Source organism: Daphnia pulicaria, unplaced genomic scaffold (genome assembly GCF_021234035.1).
Source record: "Daphnia pulicaria isolate SC F1-1A unplaced genomic scaffold, SC_F0-13Bv2 h1tg000057l, whole genome shotgun sequence".
Lineage (NCBI taxonomy): Eukaryota > Metazoa > Arthropoda > Branchiopoda > Diplostraca > Daphniidae > Daphnia > Daphnia pulicaria.
The window spans coordinates 375,377-387,193 of NW_025804784.1; the positions used below are offsets into that span (position 1 = coordinate 375,377).

The 11,817-nt window shown below is 37.3% G+C and overlaps 22 pseudogenes; all 22 read right to left on the minus strand.

Moving 5' to 3' along the window:
* Nucleotides 1-313: 313 nt before the first annotated feature.
* LOC124317461 lies at nt 314-432 on the minus strand (annotated as a pseudogene).
* A 283-nt stretch (nt 433-715) lies between these two features.
* On the minus strand, nt 716-834 carry LOC124317011 (annotated as a pseudogene).
* Nucleotides 835-1,247: 413 nt separating this feature from the next.
* On the minus strand, nt 1,248-1,366 carry LOC124317462 (annotated as a pseudogene).
* A 413-nt stretch (nt 1,367-1,779) lies between these two features.
* LOC124317463 lies at nt 1,780-1,898 on the minus strand (annotated as a pseudogene).
* Nucleotides 1,899-2,311: 413 nt separating this feature from the next.
* LOC124317464 lies at nt 2,312-2,430 on the minus strand (annotated as a pseudogene).
* Nucleotides 2,431-2,822: 392 nt separating this feature from the next.
* LOC124317070 lies at nt 2,823-2,941 on the minus strand (annotated as a pseudogene).
* Nucleotides 2,942-3,354: 413 nt separating this feature from the next.
* On the minus strand, nt 3,355-3,473 carry LOC124317466 (annotated as a pseudogene).
* Nucleotides 3,474-3,865: 392 nt separating this feature from the next.
* On the minus strand, nt 3,866-3,984 carry LOC124317071 (annotated as a pseudogene).
* Nucleotides 3,985-4,376: 392 nt separating this feature from the next.
* On the minus strand, nt 4,377-4,495 carry LOC124317072 (annotated as a pseudogene).
* Nucleotides 4,496-4,887: 392 nt separating this feature from the next.
* LOC124317074 lies at nt 4,888-5,006 on the minus strand (annotated as a pseudogene).
* A 413-nt stretch (nt 5,007-5,419) lies between these two features.
* On the minus strand, nt 5,420-5,538 carry LOC124317467 (annotated as a pseudogene).
* Nucleotides 5,539-6,060: 522 nt separating this feature from the next.
* On the minus strand, nt 6,061-6,179 carry LOC124317496 (annotated as a pseudogene).
* A 392-nt stretch (nt 6,180-6,571) lies between these two features.
* Nucleotides 6,572-6,690, minus strand: LOC124317075 (annotated as a pseudogene).
* A 392-nt stretch (nt 6,691-7,082) lies between these two features.
* LOC124317076 lies at nt 7,083-7,201 on the minus strand (annotated as a pseudogene).
* Nucleotides 7,202-7,744: 543 nt separating this feature from the next.
* LOC124317468 lies at nt 7,745-7,863 on the minus strand (annotated as a pseudogene).
* Nucleotides 7,864-8,255: 392 nt separating this feature from the next.
* LOC124317077 lies at nt 8,256-8,374 on the minus strand (annotated as a pseudogene).
* Nucleotides 8,375-8,917: 543 nt separating this feature from the next.
* LOC124317469 lies at nt 8,918-9,036 on the minus strand (annotated as a pseudogene).
* A 392-nt stretch (nt 9,037-9,428) lies between these two features.
* On the minus strand, nt 9,429-9,547 carry LOC124317080 (annotated as a pseudogene).
* Nucleotides 9,548-9,960: 413 nt separating this feature from the next.
* Nucleotides 9,961-10,079, minus strand: LOC124317081 (annotated as a pseudogene).
* Nucleotides 10,080-10,492: 413 nt separating this feature from the next.
* LOC124317470 lies at nt 10,493-10,611 on the minus strand (annotated as a pseudogene).
* Nucleotides 10,612-11,132: 521 nt separating this feature from the next.
* LOC124317497 lies at nt 11,133-11,251 on the minus strand (annotated as a pseudogene).
* A 392-nt stretch (nt 11,252-11,643) lies between these two features.
* On the minus strand, nt 11,644-11,762 carry LOC124317078 (annotated as a pseudogene).
* Nucleotides 11,763-11,817: the final 55 nt, after the last annotated feature.

Genomic DNA, 11,817 nt, shown 5'->3' on the forward strand with positions numbered 1-11,817 from the left:
TCGCGAATAAAAAGCGCGATCAACTTTGAAAAACTCGCAATGAAATTCATCCAGAATCATTCCTATAGATGAATTGAACCTATCCCTATGTCATTGAAATTTTTGATCTACGAATTTGGACTGGTAACCATTGCGATTAAAAAACGCGATAAAATTTGACAATTTCTCAATGGAATTGATCCAGAATCATTCTTATAGATGCATTGAACCTATCTCTAAGGCATTGAAATGTTTCATCTACGAAATTGGACTAGTAACCATCGTTATTGAAAAAAAATTTCAAGAAATTTGTTATTGAAAACAAACTATCCATCGCCAACGACATCCCGTATTCCCAAGCGGTCACCCTTCCAAGTACTAACGGGACTCGACGTAACTTAACTTCTGGGAGCTGACGAGACCAGGTGCGTTCTACGTGATATGGCCGTTGACATTCAAAAATGAAAATTTACCCTCCCAGTCCCAATGGATGAATAGAAAATCACTTCAAAGTGACAGAAATGTTTGTTCATTGAATTTGGACTGGTAACCATCGCGAATAAAAAGCGCGATCAACTTTGAAAAACTCGCAATGAAATTCATCCAGAATCATTCTTATAGATGCATTGAACCTATCTCTAAGGCATTGAAATGTTTCATCTACGAAATTGGACTAGTAACCATCGTTATTGAAAAAAAATTTCAAGAAATTTGTTATTGAAAACAAACTATCCATCGCCAACGACATCCCGTATTCCCAAGCGGTCACCCTTCCAAGTACTAACGGGACTCGATGTAACTTAACTTCTGGGAGCTGACGAGACCAGGTGCGTTCTACGTGATATGGCCGTTGACATTCAAAAATGAAAATTTACCCTCCCAGTCCCAATGGATGAATAGAAAATCACTTCAAAGTGACAGAAATGTTTGTTCATTGAATTTGGACTGGTAACCATCGCGAATAAAAAGCGCGATCAACTTTGAAAAACTCGCAATGAAATTCATCCAGAATCATTCCTATAGATGAATTGAACCTATCCCTATGTCATTGAAATTTTTGATCTACGAATTTGGACTGTTAACCATCGCGATTAAATAACGCGATAAAATTTGACAAACTCTCAATGGAATTGATCCAGAATCATTCTTATAGATGAATTGAACCTATCTCTAAGGCATTGAAATGTTTCATCTACGAAATTGGACTGGTAACCATCGTGATTGAAAAAAAATGTCAAGAAATTTGTTATTGAAAACAAACTATCCATCGCCAACGACATCCCGTATTCCCAAGCGGTCACCCTTCCAAGTACTAACGGGACTCGACGTAACTTAACTTCTGGGAGCTGACGAGACCAGGTGCGTTCTACGTGATATGGCCGTTGACATTCAAAAATGAAAATTTACCCTCCCAGTCCCAATGGATGAATAGAAAATCACTTCAAAGTGACAGAAATGTTTGTTCATTGAATTTGGACTGGTAACCATCGCGAATAAAAAGCGCGATCAACTTTGAAAAACTCGCAATTAAATTCATCCAGAATCATTCCTATAGATGAATTGAACCTATCCCTATGTCATTGAAATTTTTGATCTACGAATTTGGACTGTTAACCATCGCGATTAAATAACGCGATAAAATTTGACAAACTCTCAATGGAATTGATCCAGAATCATTCTTATAGATGAATTGAACCTATCTCTAAGGCATTGAAATGTTTCATCTACGAAATTGGACTGGTAACCATCGTGATTGAAAAAAAATTTCAAGAAATTTGTTATTGAAAACAAACTATCCATCGCCAACGACATCCCGTATTCCCAAGCGGTCACCCTTCCAAGTACTAACGGGACTCGACGTAACTTAACTTCTGGGAGCTGACGAGACCAGGTGCGTTCTACGTGATATGGCCGTTGACATTCAAAAATGAAAATTTACCCTCCCAGTCCCAATGGATGAATAGAAAATCACTTCAAAGTGACAGAAATGTTTGTTCATTGAATTTGGACTGGTAACCATCGCGAATAAAAAGCGCGATCAACTTTGAAAAACTCGCAATGAAATTCATCCAGAATCATTCCTATAGATGAATTGAACCTATCCCTATGTCATTGAAATTTTTGATCTACGAATTTGGACTGTTAACCATCGCGATTAAATAACGCGATAAAATTTGACAAACTCTCAATGGAATTGATCCAGAATCATTCTTATAGATGAATTGAACCTATCTCTAAGGCATTGAAATGTTTCATCTACGAAATTGGACTGGTAACCATCGTGATTGAAAAAAAATGTCAAGAAATTTGTTATTGAAAACAAACTATCCATCGCCAACGACATCCCGTATTCCCAAGCGGTCACCCTTCCAAGTACTAACGGGACTCGACGTAACTTAACTTCTGGGAGCTGACGAGACCAGGTGCGTTCTACGTGATATGGCCGTTGACATTCAAAAATGAAAATTTACCCTCCCAGTCCCAATGGATGAATAGAAAATCACTTCAAAGTGACAGAAATGTTTGTTCATTGAATTTGGACTGGTAACCATCGCGAATAAAAAGCGCGATCAACTTTGAAAAACTCGCAATTAAATTCATCCAGAATCATTCCTATAGATGAATTGAACCTATCCCTATGTCATTGAAATTTTTGATCTACGAATTTGGACTGGTAACCATTGCGATTAAAAAACGCGATAAAATTTGAAAAACATCATTCTTATAGATGAATTGAACCTATCTCTAAGGCATTGAAATGTTTCATCTACGAAATTGGACTGGTAACCATCGTGATTGAAAAAAAATTTCAAGAAATTTGTTATTGAAAACAAACTATCCATCGCCAACGACATCCCGTATTCCCAAGCGGTCACCCTTCCAAGCACTAACGGGACTCGACGTAACTTAACTTCTGGGAGCTGACGAGACCAGGTGCGTTCTAAGTGATATGGCCGTTGACATTCAAAAATGAAAATTTACCCTCCCAGTCCCAATGGATGAATAGAAAATCACTTCAAAGTGACAGAAATGTTTGTTCATTGAATTTGGACTGGTAACCATCGCGAATGAAAAGCGCGATCAACTTTGAAAAACTCGCAATGAAATTCATCCAGAATCATTCCTATAGATGAATTGAACCTATCCCTATGTCATTGAAATTTTTGATCTACGAATTTGGACTGTTAACCATCGCGATTAAATAACGCGATAAAATTTGACAAACTCTCAATGGAATTGATCCAGAATCATTCTTATAGATGAATTGAACCTATCTCTAAGGCATTGAAATGTTTCATCTACGAAATTGGACTGGTAACCATCGTGATTGAAAAAAAATTTCAAGAAATTTGTTATTGAAAACAAACTATCCATCGCCAACGACATCCCGTATTCCCAAGCGGTCACCCTTCCAAGTACTAACGGGACTCGACGTAACTTAACTTCTGGGAGCTGACGAGACCAGGTGCGTTCTACGTGATATGGCCGTTGACATTCAAAAATGAAAATTTACCCTCCCAGTCCCAATGGATGAATAGAAAATCACTTCAAAGTGACAGAAATGTTTGTTCATTGAATTTGGACTGGTAACCATCGCGAATAAAAAGCGCGATCAACTTTGAAAAACTCGCAATGAAATTCATCCAGAATCATTCCTATAGATGAATTGAACCTATCCCTATGTCATTGAAATTTTTGATCTACGAATTTGGACTGGTAACCATTGCGATTAAAAAACGCGATAAAATTTGAAAAACATCATTCTTATAGATGAATTGAACCTATCTCTAAGGCATTGAAATGTTTCATCTACGAAATTGGACTGGTAACCATCGTGATTGAAAAAAAATTTCAAGAAATTTGTTATTGAAAACAAACTATCCATCGCCAACGACATCCCGTATTCCCAAGCGGTCACCCTTCCAAGCACTAACGGGACTCGACGTAACTTAACTTCTGGGAGCTGACGAGACCAGGTGCGTTCTAAGTGATATGGCCGTTGACATTCAAAAATGAAAATTTACCCTCCCAGTCCCAATGGATGAATAGAAAATCACTTCAAAGTGACAGAAATGTTTGTTCATTGAATTTGGACTGGTAACCATCGCGAATGAAAAGCGCGATCAACTTTGAAAAACTCGCAATGAAATTCATCCAGAATCATTCCTATAGATGAATTGAACCTATCCCTATGTCATTGAAATTTTTGATCTACGAATTTGGACTGGTAACCATTGCGATTAAAAAACGCGATAAAATTTGAAAAACATCATTCTTATAGATGAATTGAACCTATCTCTAAGGCATTGAAATGTTTCATCTACGAAATTGGACTGGTAACCATCGTGATTGAAAAAAAATTTCAAGAAATTTGTTATTGAAAACAAACTATCCATCGCCAACGACATCCCGTATTCCCAAGCGGTCACCCTTCCAAGCACTAACGGGACTCGACGTAACTTAACTTCTGGGAGCTGACGAGACCAGGTGCGTTCTAAGTGATATGGCCGTTGACATTCAAAAATGAAAATTTACCCTCCCAGTCCCAATGGATGAATAGAAAATCACTTCAAAGTGACAGAAATGTTTGTTCATTGAATTTGGACTGGTAACCATCGCGAATGAAAAGCGCGATCAACTTTGAAAAACTCGCAATGAAATTCATCCAGAATCATTCCTATAGATGAATTGAACCTATCCCTATGTCATTGAAATTTTTGATCTACGAATTTGGACTGGTAACCATTGCGATTAAAAAACGCGATAAAATTTGAAAAACATCATTCTTATAGATGAATTGAACCTATCTCTAAGGCATTGAAATGTTTCATCTACGAAATTGGACTGGTAACCATCGTGATTGAAAAAAAATTTCAAGAAATTTGTTATTGAAAACAAACTATCCATCGCCAACGACATCCCGTATTCCCAAGCGGTCACCCTTCCAAGCACTAACGGGACTCGACGTAACTTAACTTCTGGGAGCTGACGAGACCAGGTGCGTTCTAAGTGATATGGCCGTTGACATTCAAAAATGAAAATTTACCCTCCCAGTCCCAATGGATGAATAGAAAATCACTTCAAAGTGACAGAAATGTTTGTTCATTGAATTTGGACTGGTAACCATCGCGAATGAAAAGCGCGATCAACTTTGAAAAACTCGCAATGAAATTCATCCAGAATCATTCCTATAGATGAATTGAACCTATCCCTATGTCATTGAAATTTTTGATCTACGAATTTGGACTGTTAACCATCGCGATTAAATAACGCGATAAAATTTGACAAACTCTCAATGGAATTGATCCAGAATCATTCTTATAGATGAATTGAACCTATCTCTAAGGCATTGAAATGTTTCATCTACGAAATTGGACTGGTAACCATCGTGATTGAAAAAAAATTTCAAGAAATTTGTTATTGAAAACAAACTATCCATCGCCAACGACATCCCGTATTCCCAAGCGGTCACCCTTCCAAGTACTAACGGGACTCGACGTAACTTAACTTCTGGGAGCTGACGAGACCAGGTGCGTTCTACGTGATATGGCCGTTGACATTCAAAAATGAAAATTTACCCTCCCAGTCCCAATGGATGAATAGAAAATCACTTCAAAGTGACAGAAATGTTTGTTCATTGAATTTGGACTGGTAACCATCGCGAATAAAAAGCGCGATCAACTTTGAAAAACTCGCAATGAAATTCATCCAGAATCATTCCTATAGATGAATTGAACCTATCCCTATGTCATTGAAATTTTTGATCTACGAATTTGGACTGTTAACCATCGCGATTAAATAACGCGATAAAATTTGACAAACTCTCAACGGAATTGATCCAGAATCATTCCTATAAATGAATTGAACCTATCCCTATGTCATTGAAATTTTTGATCTACGAATTTGGACTGGTAACCATTGCGATTAAAAAACGCGATAAAATTTGAAAAACATCATTCTTATAGATGAATTGAACCTATCTCTAAGGCATTGAAATGTTTCATCTACGAAATTGGACTGGTAACCATCGTTATTGAAAAAAAATTTCAAGAAATTTTTTATTGAAAACAAACTATTCATCGCCAACAACATCCCGTATTCCCAAGCGGTCACCCTTCCAAGTACTAACGGGACTCGACGTAACTTAACTTCTGGGAGCTGACGAGACCAGGTGCGTTCTACGTGATATGGCCGTTGACATTCAAAAATGAAAATTTACCCTCCCAGTCCCAATGGATGAATAGAAAATCACTTCAAAGTGACAGAAATGTTTGTTCATTGAATTTGGACTGGTAACCATCGCGAATAAAAAGCGCGATCAACTTTGAAAAACTCGCAATGAAATTCATCCAGAATCATTCCTATAGATGAATTGAACCTATCCCTATGTCATTGAAATTTTTGATCTACGAATTTGGACTGGTAACCATTGCGATTAAAAAACGCGATAAAATTTGAAAAACATCATTCTTATAGATGAATTGAACCTATCTCTAAGGCATTGAAATGTTTCATCTACGAAATTGGACTGGTAACCATCGTGATTGAAAAAAAATTTCAAGAAATTTGTTATTGAAAACAAACTATCCATCGCCAACGACATCCCGTATTCCCAAGCGGTCACCCTTCCAAGCACTAACGGGACTCGACGTAACTTAACTTCTGGGAGCTGACGAGACCAGGTGCGTTCTAAGTGATATGGCCGTTGACATTCAAAAATGAAAATTTACCCTCCCAGTCCCAATGGATGAATAGAAAATCACTTCAAAGTGACAGAAATGTTTGTTCATTGAATTTGGACTGGTAACCATCGCGAATGAAAAGCGCGATCAACTTTGAAAAACTCGCAATGAAATTCATCCAGAATCATTCCTATAGATGAATTGAACCTATCCCTATGTCATTGAAATTTTTGATCTACGAATTTGGACTGGTAACCATTGCGATTAAAAAACGCGATAAAATTTGAAAAACATCATTCTTATAGATGAATTGAACCTATCTCTAAGGCATTGAAATGTTTCATCTACGAAATTGGACTGGTAACCATCGTGATTGAAAAAAAATTTCAAGAAATTTGTTATTGAAAACAAACTATCCATCGCCAACGACATCCCGTATTCCCAAGCGGTCACCCTTCCAAGCACTAACGGGACTCGACGTAACTTAACTTCTGGGAGCTGACGAGACCAGGTGCGTTCTAAGTGATATGGCCGTTGACATTCAAAAATGAAAATTTACCCTCCCAGTCCCAATGGATGAATAGAAAATCACTTCAAAGTGACAGAAATGTTTGTTCATTGAATTTGGACTGGTAACCATCGCGAATGAAAAGCGCGATCAACTTTGAAAAACTCGCAATGAAATTCATCCAGAATCATTCCTATAGATGAATTGAACCTATCCCTATGTCATTGAAATTTTTGATCTACGAATTTGGACTGGTAACCATTGCGATTAAAAAACGCGATAAAATTTGACAAACTCTCAATGGAATTGATCCAGAATCATTCTAATAGATGAATTGAACCTATCTCTAAGGCATTGAAATGTTTCATCTACGAAATTGGACTGTTAACCATCGCGATTAAATAACGCGATAAAATTTGACAAACTCTCAATGGAATTGATCCAGAATCATTCTTATAGATGAATTGAACCTATCTCTAAGGCATTGAAATGTTTCATCTACGAAATTGGACTGGTAACCATCGTGATTGAAAAAAAATTTCAAGAAATTTGTTATTGAAAACAAACTATCCATCGCCAACGACATCCCGTATTCCCAAGCGGTCACCCTTCCAAGTACTAACGGGACTCGACGTAACTTAACTTCTGGGAGCTGACGAGACCAGGTGCGTTCTACGTGATATGGCCGTTGACATTCAAAAATGAAAATTTACCCTCCCAGTCCCAATGGATGAATAGAAAATCACTTCAAAGTGACAGAAATGTTTGTTCATTGAATTTGGACTGGTAACCATCGCGAATAAAAAGCGCGATCAACTTTGAAAAACTCGCAATGAAATTCATCCAGAATCATTCCTATAGATGAATTGAACCTATCCCTATGTCATTGAAATTTTTGATCTACGAATTTGGACTGGTAACCATTGCGATTAAAAAACGCGATAAAATTTGAAAAACATCATTCTTATAGATGAATTGAACCTATCTCTAAGGCATTGAAATGTTTCATCTACGAAATTGGACTGGTAACCATCGTGATTGAAAAAAAATTTCAAGAAATTTGTTATTGAAAACAAACTATCCATCGCCAACGACATCCCGTATTCCCAAGCGGTCACCCTTCCAAGCACTAACGGGACTCGACGTAACTTAACTTCTGGGAGCTGACGAGACCAGGTGCGTTCTAAGTGATATGGCCGTTGACATTCAAAAATGAAAATTTACCCTCCCAGTCCCAATGGATGAATAGAAAATCACTTCAAAGTGACAGAAATGTTTGTTCATTGAATTTGGACTGGTAACCATCGCGAATGAAAAGCGCGATCAACTTTGAAAAACTCGCAATGAAATTCATCCAGAATCATTCCTATAGATGAATTGAACCTATCCCTATGTCATTGAAATTTTTGATCTACGAATTTGGACTGGTAACCATTGCGATTAAAAAACGCGATAAAATTTGACAAACTCTCAATGGAATTGATCCAGAATCATTCTAATAGATGAATTGAACCTATCTCTAAGGCATTGAAATGTTTCATCTACGAAATTGGACTGTTAACCATCGCGATTAAATAACGCGATAAAATTTGACAAACTCTCAATGGAATTGATCCAGAATCATTCTTATAGATGAATTGAACCTATCTCTAAGGCATTGAAATGTTTCATCTACGAAATTGGACTGGTAACCATCGTGATTGAAAAAAAATTTCAAGAAATTTGTTATTGAAAACAAACTATCCATCGCCAACGACATCCCGTATTCCCAAGCGGTCACCCTTCCAAGTACTAACGGGACTCGACGTAACTTAACTTCTGGGAGCTGACGAGACCAGGTGCGTTCTACGTGATATGGCCGTTGACATTCAAAAATGAAAATTTACCCTCCCAGTCCCAATGGATGAATAGAAAATCACTTCAAAGTGACAGAAATGTTTGTTCATTGAATTTGGACTGGTAACCATCGCGAATAAAAAGCGCGATCAACTTTGAAAAACTCGCAATGAAATTCATCCAGAATCATTCCTATAGATGAATTGAACCTATCCCTATGTCATTGAAATTTTTGATCTACGAATTTGGACTGGTAACCATTGCGATTAAAAAACGCGATAAAATTTGAAAAACATCATTCTTATAGATGAATTGAACCTATCTCTAAGGCATTGAAATGTTTCATCTACGAAATTGGACTGGTAACCATCGTGATTGAAAAAAAATTTCAAGAAATTTGTTATTGAAAACAAACTATCCATCGCCAACGACATCCCGTATTCCCAAGCGGTCACCCTTCCAAGCACTAACGGGACTCGACGTAACTTAACTTCTGGGAGCTGACGAGACCAGGTGCGTTCTTAGTGATATGGCCGTTGACATTCAAAAATGAAAATTTACCCTCCCAGTCCCAATGGATGAATAGAAAATCACTTCAAAGTGACAGAAATGTTTGTTCATTGAATTTGGACTGGTAACCATCGCGAATGAAAAGCGCGATCAACTTTGAAAAACTCGCAATGAAATTCATCCAGAATCATTCCTATAGATGAATTGAACCTATCCCTATGTCATTGAAATTTTTGATCTACGAATTTGGACTGTTAACCATCGCGATTAAATAACGCGATAAAATTTGACAAACTCTCAATGGAATTGATCCAGAATCATTCTTATAGATGAATTGAACCTATCTCTAAGGCATTGAAATGTTTCATCTACGAAATTGGACTGGTAACCATCGTGATTGAAAAAAAATTTCAAGAAATTTGTTATTGAAAACAAACTATCCATCGCCAACGACATCCCGTATTCCCAAGCGGTCACCCTTCCAAGCACTAACGGGACTCGACGTAACTTAACTTCTGGGAGCTGACGAGACCAGGTGCGTTCTTAGTGATATGGCCGTTGACATTCAAAAATGAAAATTTACCCTCCCAGTCCCAATGGATGAATAGAAAATCACTTCAAAGTGACAGAAATGTTTGTTCATTGAATTTGGACTGGTAACCATCGCGAATGAAAAGCGCGATCAACTTTGAAAAACTCGCAATGAAATTCATCCAGAATCATTCCTATAGATGAATTGAACCTATCCCTATGTCATTGAAATTTTTGATCTACGAATTTGGACTGTTAACCATCGCGATTAAATAACGCGATAAAATTTGACAAACTCTCAATGGAATTGATCCAGAATCATTCTTATAGATGAATTGAACCTATCTCTAAGGCATTGAAATGTTTCATCTACGAAATTGGACTGGTAACCATCGTGATTGAAAAAAAATTTCAAGAAATTTGTTATTGAAAACAAACTATCCATCGCCAACGACATCCCGTATTCCCAAGCGGTCACCCTTCCAAGTACTAACGGGACTCGACGTAACTTAACTTCTGGGAGCTGACGAGACCAGGTGCGTTCTACGTGATATGGCCGTTGACATTCAAAAATGAAAATTTACCCTCCCAGTCCCAATGGATGAATAGAAAATCACTTCAAAGTGACAGAAATGTTTGTTCATTGAATTTGGACTGGTAACCATCGCGAATAAAAAGCGCGATCAACTTTGAAAAACTCGCAATGAAATTCATCCAGAATCATTCCTATAGATGAATTGAACCTATCCCTATGTCATTGAAATTTTTGATCTACGAATTTGGACTGTTAACCATCGCGATTAAATAACGCGATAAAATTTGACAAACTCTCAACGGAATTGATCCAGAATCATTCCTATAAATGAATTGAACCTATCCCTATGTCATTGAAATTTTTGATCTACGAATTTGGACTGGTAACCATTGCGATTAAAAAACGCGATAAAATTTGAAAAACATCATTCTTATAGATGAATTGAACCTATCTCTAAGGCATTGAAATGTTTCATCTACGAAATTGGACTGGTAACCATCGTTATTGAAAAAAATTTCAAGAAATTTTTTATTGAAAACAAACTATTCATCGCCAACAACATCCCGTATTCCCAAGCGGTCACCCTTCCAAGTACTAACGGGACTCGACGTAACTTAACTTCTGGGAGCTGACGAGACCAGGTGCGTTCTACGTGATATGGCCGTTGACATTCAAAAATGAAAATTTACCCTCCCAGTCCCAATGGATGAATAGAAAATCACTTCAAAGTGACAGAAATGTTTGTTCATTGAATTTGGACTGGTAACCATCGCGAATAAAAAGCGCGATCAACTTTGAAAAACTCGCAATGAAATTCATCCAGAATCATTCCTATAGATGAATTGAACCTATCCCTATGTCATTGAAATTTTTGATCTACGAATTTGGACTGGTAACCATTGCGATTAAAAAACGCGATAAAATTTAAAAAACATCATTCTTATAGATGAATTGAACCTATCTCTAAGGCATTGAAATGTTTCATCTACGAAATTGGACTGGTAACCATCGTGATTGAAAAAAAATTTCAAGAAATTTGTTATTGAAAACAAACTATCCATCGCCAACGACATCCCGTATTCCCAAGCGGTCACCCTTCCAAGCACTAACGGGACTCGACGTAACTTAACTTCTGGGAGCTGACGAGACCAGGTGCGTTCTAAGTGATATGGCCGTTGACATTCAAAAATGAAAATTTACCCTCCCAGTCCCAATGGATGAATAGAAAATCACTT